The sequence below is a fragment of the Carassius auratus genome, unplaced genomic scaffold, assembly GCF_003368295.1.
Source record: "Carassius auratus strain Wakin unplaced genomic scaffold, ASM336829v1 scaf_tig00029172, whole genome shotgun sequence".
Classification (NCBI taxonomy): Eukaryota; Metazoa; Chordata; class Actinopteri; order Cypriniformes; family Cyprinidae; genus Carassius; species Carassius auratus.
The window spans coordinates 40,771-51,245 of NW_020525744.1; the positions used below are offsets into that span (position 1 = coordinate 40,771).

The 10,475-nt window shown below is 37.4% G+C and overlaps 1 pseudogene; it reads left to right on the forward strand.

The window, feature by feature from the left end:
- Positions 1 to 7,441: 7,441 nt before the first annotated feature.
- On the forward strand, positions 7,442 to 9,906 carry LOC113079765 (insulin-like growth factor-binding protein 1; annotated as a pseudogene).
- Positions 9,907 to 10,475: the final 569 nt, after the last annotated feature.

Here is a 10,475-nt window from a genome sequence, read left to right on the forward strand (position 1 = left end):
TCTCTCACACACATACACACCTAGCTCTTTTCACAGACCATTTGTTAAAAAAATGATGTTAAATAAATAAAAGGCTTCCTTTTCATGATTTTCAGTTTTGTAGTCTTTTTGTGAAAGTGCCACACGTTCCAGTTTGCCCTCAAAAATACAACGAAGGCTTTCGGCAATGTCTCTTTGTTAGAAAGTGCAATCTGCATCATCAATCACACTCTCAAACAATGAAACTCAGTTGCACGGATTAACGAGCTCAAACTTGGCAACATGAAAGACACCAAAATAGCAGCGAAACAGACTCCTCCATTCATTTCAGAATACGATGAGTATTCTGTATTCGCAGTGTATTGGGCTTTTGCCAGATCATCAATCCACTTTACTGCCACCAAGAAAAAAAAAAGCATGATTCACCTGTATAATAATAACATTTAAGTATTAGCTATAAGACTTTTAGTTGTAAGATTTTACTGAGGCAGGTGAGCAGGAATAAACAGAGAACTATGTGGCACAAGAAGTCATTGTCATACAAATGGAATGTTTTATGAGGATTACGGCAATAAATGTAATTCTTTATGCTTTAGTCAGAGCTTGCTAGGAGGGAGGTATTTTTATAATTGGTTAAATTAGTGTCGAAAATTACTTTGTTGAAAGGTTACTTTTTAGTTGAATTGGTCTTTTTATGCCTTTTAACAAAAACAATAATAGAGAAAGACTGTAGAAAGTGGGAAATATATGTAATTAGCAGACTGAGATGATATCTAGACCTGCAGAATTTCGAGTACCACAGATAAAAAAAATAAAAATAAAAAGAATTAATTTAATTGAATATTTTGGCTAATTTAATAATGTCACTGTTGTCGAGAACATGCATTAATTACATTGTTTGTTCATATGACGCTTTGGTTAGCTAACTTTTTCTTTTTGTTAATAATAATTAGTTTAATTATGTCACAGAAATCCACACTTTTTCTAAAAAAAAAAAAAAAAAAAATGCAGAAATGCTAAAATATTGTCAAAAATTGGAAGATGTTTTTGGGCAGTAAACACATTTATAAAAAGAAAATACTATAGCAGCACAACTGTTTTCAACATTGATAAATACTGTATATTTGTATTTTTCAACATTAGAGACTTTATATACATTAACAAATATAGTTTAACCAATCCCCAAACTGTATTTCTGCAGATTACGTATGGCTTGCGTCATGAAACTTGCATCCTACAGGAGTGGCTCGACTCTGACGTGTCAACATCATTGTACTGTACTGCAGGTTACTTAAATTCTGTCAGGTTTAACAAGTGATCTGTAACAGACGGAACAGAATTCAAAAGTTAGCATTACAACATCTGTCAAAAATCTGTCCATCTCTGGTGAAGGTAAAGGCATAATCACATTTGCTGAATCCAAGAAATGTGGGATTGCCCAGCTTGAATTGACACAGATGAGGAGACTGTGTGTGTGAGTGAGTGTATGTATATGAATGAGTGTTACATATGCCTGGACTTTACCGTTGACCAAATAAACACCACTCGTTTGGCCATTTCCATGCTGGCTGGAGAGACGAGCCAGAGGAAGCCTCACACAATGGAGGCCTGCGCATGAGAGCGCATATGAAAAAGTTTTCCCACACACACACATATAAAACCATTTTGACACTTTGACTTCTAAGCATTATGCGCAAATAACCACAAACACACATCCAAGCTGATAAAAGAGTTAAACTGCCATTCACTTACAGACGATTTCCTGAAGTAGGCTACATGGTGTACGTAACTAACCACAGAGAAGGAAAGAAAGTGCTTCGGGTCCTGCGAGGCAAGAGTCATCCTATATGTGTGTGTACATCTCGGGAATAAAGGCTTTCATGAGAATTGATGGAAATGCACGCTGTGACAGGAGATCTGGCACCGGAGCAGCTGCTTCTTTAAACAACAAACGTGTGGTCACACCCACAATCATCTATGAGATTTCTGATCCAAAGTCATGTATTCACAACCAGCGAACATTTTATTCAACTCTTGGTGGACAATGTGGGTGAAAGGTGGCGAGCGTGTGTCAGACTGTGTGTGTGTGTACATGTGAACTTGTGTATGTGTCACTTCTTTCATCTCACATTTCAGTTCTGCTGGTACCGTACTAAACTGATAGATCTCTTCACATGTGTGTTCCACAGACATCTGGAAGGATTTAAGATGCACTAATCACTAGATTATCATCCTTAGCCATGCCTGACCCTAAAGAACATTCCACAATCATGCTTTTAAGGAGCAGGAATGGAAAAAATGTTTTCTCTCGCATTACCTTACTTAACCTCTCCGGTAGTGTGAATGTGGGATACTATATATAGAACGGATCAGATAGAGGTGCAGTTTATCATGTCACACAATCGTGTGAAACAGAATGGTTGATTCTCAATCTGCAGTATCATCTTTCTTTTTCTTTTCCCCCCTTCTTTTTAAAGATATAAAAAAACCATATACTCACTGGAAAAAGTGCCTCTACATACAATGTTCCAAAATTAAATACAAATGTACTGTACATAAGATTCACTGCAGTTTCCAACTGAAATGAGCACTGGTTGCTGTAAAAAAACACTTTTATTCCTTTTTACACAAATTATGATGATGGGTGTACTTATTAATTAAAACTTTTTTTTTTCACTCAGTTCCTTGCACGTTACTATGTTATAATCTAAAAACACTTTTATCATAGTCCAAACTATGATTTGAAAAACTAATGCATTTTAACATTGGAATCACATAAGAACCAGGTGAGCTCCTGAGCAAGTTTACTGTTTTACAAAAGCTGTATATTATTTATTCCTCTTCAGGATGTTCCAAACCTGTATTTTCTTTTGTTCTGCTGACCACAAAAGATATTTGTAGAATGTTGGTAACAAGACAGAGGTTTCCTCTAGCCATTGACCATAGTAGGTAAAAAGTATTATTCAAAGCAATGGCTACTGACAACTTTTTTGTGCTCAGCAGATAAAAAAGTGACTTATACAGGTTTGGAACAACATGATGGTAAGTACATGATAATGGAATTTAAATATCCTTGTACTATTCCTTTAAATAATACCTTTTGATCTCACATTTGATCTACTTTTGTCAACATTATCGGTTGAGGGTTTAGTGTAGGTGGTGCATTATTTTCAAACACCATAGACTGGACATTTAATTTCCAGACTGCCTATTTATGTACAACAACCAATGTAATAAAAAGTTAACAGATTCATCTTCATCTGCTTTAGATAAAAGTGAACATACATTTAGCACCACTTACTGGACATTAACTTTTAAAGTCACATGCAGTTATGTATTTAGGCAGAAATATCACCACAGGAACATTTTTCCAACAAGCCTTGGTTGGACAAATAAGTCTACACCTGGAAAAATTGTCCATTAGCATTTATCTCAATGAACCTATACTAGTCCAGGACCTCCTGAAAGTATGCAATTAGAGTTTTGTGACCACAGAACTTTTTAAGCCAATCACACAAGCCATACATTTCATGTGAATACATTTAATGGCTGATAGAAATCAGACAACCCCAAGCCCTTCACTAGCGACTATCCTGAGCTATGATGAGAGTCAACACACATGGAAAAATGTCTAATTCATGCTTTTAAAGGTCTGTGAAAGCAAATCGACTACCAGTAAAAATCTACTATATTTACTATACTATATATATGAAATGTAAGCAATATACATATTAAATGTTTTGTGGGACAAGATGCTGTAATTACAACATCTACCAGTAGGGGCTAACCTGCCATTATGCTAACCATCAAAACTTTCACCCCTTGATCATAAAAGAGAGAATTATAGCCATTACAAAGGCAAAGACTAAAAAAGTCGCATCCAGCATCATAATTTAAACTCTCTGTGCCAAATTAAGCTTTTAAGACACTAACATTTGGTCGCACTAAACTTTTGTTACGCTGACTTCAATTTACATGTATGTGAAAGCGGGAGACTGAAACACAAGCCTCAGATGAGTTTCTCTGCATTTCAGAGTTTAGGTTTAGTGAATACATCAAGATGTATGACCAACAGAAAAACAATATGTCACAGCGTGTCAAGCTCTAAAGCTATATATAATGAGTACAGTATAGTTTGTTTTGTGCTCATTTTTAAAAATACAATTTCAGAGAGTGGTCATGACTTAAAAGCAAATTTTATTTTATTTTAATTTTTTTAATGCGAGTGCTCCGCACTTCTGTTATTTAACCAGCAATTCTCCTGTGTCATTCTGAGTGTTTTTGTCTTCTTTTGGAGTTGAACATGAGAGCTTTTGCAATGCACATGACCTTTTATGTTGGATCTGCTGATGTCATTGTGGGTGTGCATGTTGTTTCTCCCTCTTTCAAACTGGGTCTGGCCCTGACCCTAAATGACACTATTTTGATAACTTTTTTTTTTTCATACTCTTTGATCTCAAAGTTACGAAAACATTAGTGACACCAGCCTCCCGAGATTCTCGAGACAACATGTCTAAATGGCTCTCTTTAACAACGGATTTACTTCATTAAGCTTGTCATGGAAAACCAAATTCAAGAGTCTGAGGATATTCTGTCAGTAATTGCACTCCCACAAGGCTTAACACACTCCCACATTCTTTTATTCAGAAAAACAAGGTCATTTGAGTAGGCTGTTAATAAAGGTGGCTTGTCGGGGTGGAGTGGGGGTACTCCATTCTGATGGTTATTTAAGGACACTGACCTGATGTTTTTCATGATTTTATTGCCTAAAGAGGGTTATATTTTTTTAAGCTAAATGTCTGACTGTTTTTTTTTTTGTCTCATTTGAGCTGAAAACACAAACATAGAAGCCACACCGTGATGGAAACGTAGATGCACATGGCTTCCTGCCGGACAATAAAACTAACACCTGTCATACTATGGCAGAAACACCACTTGCTATTTAGTGACATGCACAAGTGCACTCTTGTTTAAGTTACACGCACTGTAAACATAACCCCAGCTCTTTCCAGACGCTGGAAATGTCTTTTTCTTAAAGATTTAGGAACGACAGCAAACAAAAACTTTTGTTTGGTGGTGATGTGGATTAATAAAGAACAAATAAACTAAACTTAACAAGGGGTGTAAATATTTATAACTCAGTAAATACATTTTAAAATGTTGCATGAGATTTATATTTCAAATGAATGCTGTTCATTTAACTTTCTATCGGCATTCTGTTTTTGTTTCCACAAGAATATTAAGCAGTGATGACTGTTTTCAACATTGATAATAATAAGAAATGTTTCATGAGTAGCAAATCAGCCATATTAGAATGATTTCTGAAGGTGCATGTGACACTGAAGAATTGAGTAATGGGTGCTGAAAAAAAAAACAGCATTATTATTATTATTAATTGAGTATCAAAAATTGCTGCATCACTATGGAAGCCCATTTCCGACGCGTAAGAAACAGTCCCATGACTTAAAAGTCAAAATTATGACATTATGTTTTTTTTTTCTTTCTTACATGGCAGAAATGGGCTTCCATACATCACAGATGAGCAAATGTGTTTTTTTCTTTATTCTCGAACTCACTTAAGCCAAAAATATATCTGTGTCCTCAGTGATAAAGCACTTCCAAATCAGTGTCTGACCGTTGAGAGGTAGGCTACAAAATTATCGTAATAGACATTAGTGACCACCAACATGAAAACTGGACGTTTGCATGGTTATTGCATGATAAAGAAAGAACATGATGTGACATGAGGGTGGTATTATCAAAAACACATTCCCCCCCTTATTATAACTGAATTTAAAATACACTTAAAATTTTGTGTGTGTGTGGGTGATGCTATATGTATTTATTTGTTATTCATTTATAGGTCTTATTTTTATATGGTTTTACTGGCTTAATAACAACTGCAGGCTTTGTAGAAAACGGGTTTGACACTCTAATAAGCTCATATATAGTCTGACAACATGTACACTTCAGGTTATTCATTCTAAATGAATCTTGGCAGTCCATGCCTGGGGTTTTGTTGGAGGAGTAAAGTAGGTACTGTTACCGGTATGACGCGCGTGCCTCTTTATCTCCGTCAGCAGATACGCGAGCTCCACACGCGCGTGAACGGACAACTCTGTCACGTGACACGCAGAGAAACTCTCCACGCTCTGAGGAGAAAAAAATAAATAAATGATGCAACTCCGAAAGACAATTGCGTGGATCATGTGATCTCACAAAACTTCTCGCAGAGACATTTGAGACCCCCGCGGTTGACACATTATTAAAGCAACCTTCTCCAGCTGAGTGTTACATCCTGTAGCCCATTCATAAACTCCGTGGCGAAAGCACGACAAAGGGCCTCGCGACGCGCGTCGAGGAGAGGAGGAGACGTGTAGCTGGCTATGTCTTTTTTTTCCCGCGCAGCTATTATTCTCGAGTGTTCTCGAGCTGTCCAAAACGGGGTCCCGTCTGACCTGAGTGAGGTCACGTACCACGATGCGAGTGCACGCGGTGCCACAGAGATGTAGGAGCGCGCGGTCTATCATCTCGTTACTGCGCCAAATAAACGCGTCAAATTGAATCCCGGACCAAAGGAACGGGATGCGACAATTTGGCATTAGAAATGGGTTGTATAAGAGTTTTCAAGAGGGAACTTAATGAGTGATGAGCTCGGTTCTCGCTGTCCAAAAATTTATCACAAATTGCATTACTCAATTTTTCAGCTTCAGTAAGTTGTGAATAGAACCTGAATAGCTGTGAAATGAACCTGAATAGAGTGTTCTTCAGTCTATCAAAACTGCATGGAAAATTAGTTTTGGAAAGAGCTAGACATATTCCTACTTTCATTTTTTTGGAGTTGTTGTTGTTCAATAGCATAAATGAATGAAGGTCCAAAATGAGGTCGCGGAATATAGTTCAAATGAGTTCAAAATCATTATTTCAATGCTTTACTGGTTTAACTAATAGTTTTCTAATAGCCTTGAGCATTTGCATTGCACGTATAAGGAATTTGGACAAAAAATATAATATTTAATAAACTGTTTAAACAAACAAAAACTTTTTTATGTACACTGAATGTCCTGTTTAATATATATAATATATATATTTTAAACTAATAAATGTAAATTAGTTTATTTTCATAAAGAACACATTTCGTATTTAGTCTGCAAATAGCCGGATTGAATCTATGGAGAAGACAACTTGTTGTTATTTCCGAAATGATGTTTTGGGGTAGCCTAAGCGCACGTTTTCACTATTATACACATTATGTTCCGACACAAACAGTGACGCATTTTACGCACTGTGTTCAAGGAAACACCTAGGACTGGATCTCCACCAGCCAATAGGAGCAGAGGGGGGATCATTTAGAAATCAATTAATATTGCCAATGCGTCAAACATGAGCGTGTCAGCGGGACCCAGGGCGCGTATAAATACCGCGAGGCGACCCGGAGAGAGCTAGTCATTTTGGAGAGCACAAAGCAGCGAGGAACTCCTCAGTTCACTTCAACTGATATTTATTTATTTATCTATTTATTCTGAGCCTTGCTTTGGGATGAACAGACTGCTTCTGAACTTTTTCTGGGTGGCAGCATTCAGCGCACTCCTGTCAGCGCCGGGGCTCCGGGCTTCTCCAGTGGTTGGGCAGGAACCGATCCGCCTGCGTCCCGTGCTCCCCGGAGCGGCTGGCCGAGTGTCCAGCAGTGGATGCCGGCTGTGAGGAGGTGCTTCGAGAGCCGGGCTGCGGCTGCTGCCTCGCCTGTGCGTTGAAGAGAGGTGACTCGTGCGGGATCTACACTGCGCCCTGCGGCTCGGGGCTCCGTTGCTTGCCCAAACCTGGAGAAGCCCGGCCCCTGCACGCGCCTCACCCGAGGACAGGCGGTGTGCACCGAGAACCCGAGCCTGATCAGAAACCAAAGCGACAACACGCCAGGTACCCGCGTTTAACAGGACTGCACCGCAGCTCTGGTCCTAATAGTTCATTGCATCATGTGATCTCGCTGATTCAACCCTTCGCGAGATTTCATCATCAGCATTAACAACTCACTTGGGATATTCTAGATGTATAGATAATATGCATCTTCAGCGAACAAATATAGCGAACAATAGGAGCGATTATTATAATGGAATTTCAGTTTAAAAAAAATGAAATGTTCATATCTCAATAAATGTCTGCTTCATTAGCTATTAAATGCAAAAGGGCGCAATCTGTCGAGGTTCCTATAGCGCAATGCAAATTGGCGCAAACGTCATTATATTAAGCAAACAAAACAAACAAACAAAACTTTCTTAAAAAAATAACAACAGCAAAACAAAGTTTCGTGGTATGTACATTTGTAAAGACAATTATAGGCTACAAAAGACTTGTCACGTTGTGTCGATTTGCCGGTCAAAAAGAATCTCGGCGGAAAGCGCGTGAGAGACGTTCCGTTGTTATGGTTACGTACTCTAGTTATTCTATTATTTTAGCGCCATTTTGGGAACTATTAGCTCTGACTAAGTTATCGGTATTTAGCACAAACGTTTTAAAAAAGTTTTAAACCTGTATGTAGCATTCTGAAGAGACAATTAAATTGGGAAATTACTTTAACTAAAGTCTGTTCAAGGAACCCCGCCAATAATTCTGTCCTTTCCTTTTCTTTCAGATCAGCCGGAGTCACACAACGGGCCAACTGCAAGTGAATGAAGGCGGCTCAGCGGTGTTCGTGCCCGGCCACGGCAAGCCCTTTGACCCGAGGGTCATCGCTGCTAAAGAGAGCATGAAGGCCAAAATCAACGCAATACGCAATAAACTCATACAACAGGTGAGTCTACAGCGCCAGTTGTATGGAAATGCATAAGGGCTTAGTAAAACGAGACTGTGGTACAATGTCGGCCACCAGAGGACAGTAGAAGGTTTCTTGCAATGGTTTCGTATATGCTGCAAGGGGAATTAGGATGCATCATTTAATGCACTTTTTCAGAGCAGTTGCATTTAAGAGTGACTATATTTAGCCGAATTTTTTTTATTGAGGTTGTAAATGATAATAACAACAACCAGAAATGATTAAATAACACAAAACTGGCATAATTATATTAAAATAACAACAAATAAAACAATTCTTAATAATTATATTTAGTACAATAATCATTATTATTAGTAGTTGTTGTAAAAAGTAGTTGAATTGTATTATTTTTACAACAGCAACACATAAACCACCAATTATTCCTTATTATTAGTTGTAGTTTTTATTAATGATCAAGTCCTAAACAATTGAATTCGTTTTTTTTATTTTTTTGACATTTTTGAAAAATTGTGTTTTATTTGAAAAATGTTTCTAAATAACTATATTTGATTTTTCTAGGGTCCTTGTCATATTGACCTGCCAGACAGCCCTGACAAGATCACTAAATCACAGCAGAAACTGGGAGACAAAATGACCAGATTCTACCTTCCAAATTGTGACAAACACGGTCGCTACAAAGTCAAGCAGGTAAGAAGAAGGGTTCTTGTGTGCAAGTATGTGTTACAGAAACCACCTGACATCTGATTCACATTGAGAGTTTGTGTGTTGGTATCTAAAGCTTAACGTGTGATATTCATCAACACGATGATATATGTGTGATGTCTGAGTGTTAGAACCACACTTCACTGAGAACTAGGCTGTGCAGCAAGCTTGTGTTTCTAGAGAATGAAATAACCCGTCTCACGCTCACTCTCTCTGTCTTGTTCTCCCCGCAGTGTGAATCATCTCTGGATGGTCAGAGGGGGAAGTGTTGGTGTGTGTCATCCTGGAACGGGAAGAAGATTCCTGGATCAAGTGACCTGCCAGCAGATGCCGAGTGTCCCGAGGAACTCAACCACTAATCTGTCTCACACACACACACACACACACACATGCTGGAGGATCTGAAGTGCTCAACCACTGATCTCTCTCTCACACACATACATATTATACCACTGTTTTTATCATTATATATTTTTAAAATATCTTAGTATTATCTTATTATTAGTGGTGGTATTAATTCAGGTGTACACTGTTTTTGATTGGTAAACTCCAAAACTCAAAAAAAAAAAAAAAAAAAAAAAAATTATATATATATATTTTTCTGTAAAAAAAGAAAAAAAAAAAGAATATGTATTTTACATGAAGTAACCAATACTTATTTATTTAAACTGAATGTATTAATTTCAATATCTGAATAAGAATATTTATTCTTTATGTCGTATACATATTTTTTGTATGGTGTAAATCTGTATATTTGCTGTATATAGATGTCTCTTGTCTTAGATTTCCTTCAGGCTTGCTTTGTCGGAAAGCGACTATTATGGGGAAAAAGCACTGCATGACAAACCTCTTGTCACTGTCTTACATTGCCATATCTTTATACTGTAGTTTATTTATTATTTATCATCATCATATTTTAATAATGAATTCTTTGTTTTTGTTATTAATATTGAGATTAGATGGGTATAAAGTGGGAATCTTTTTTTCCCAACAATCCTGTGTTTTTTTTACATGCAAGAGTATG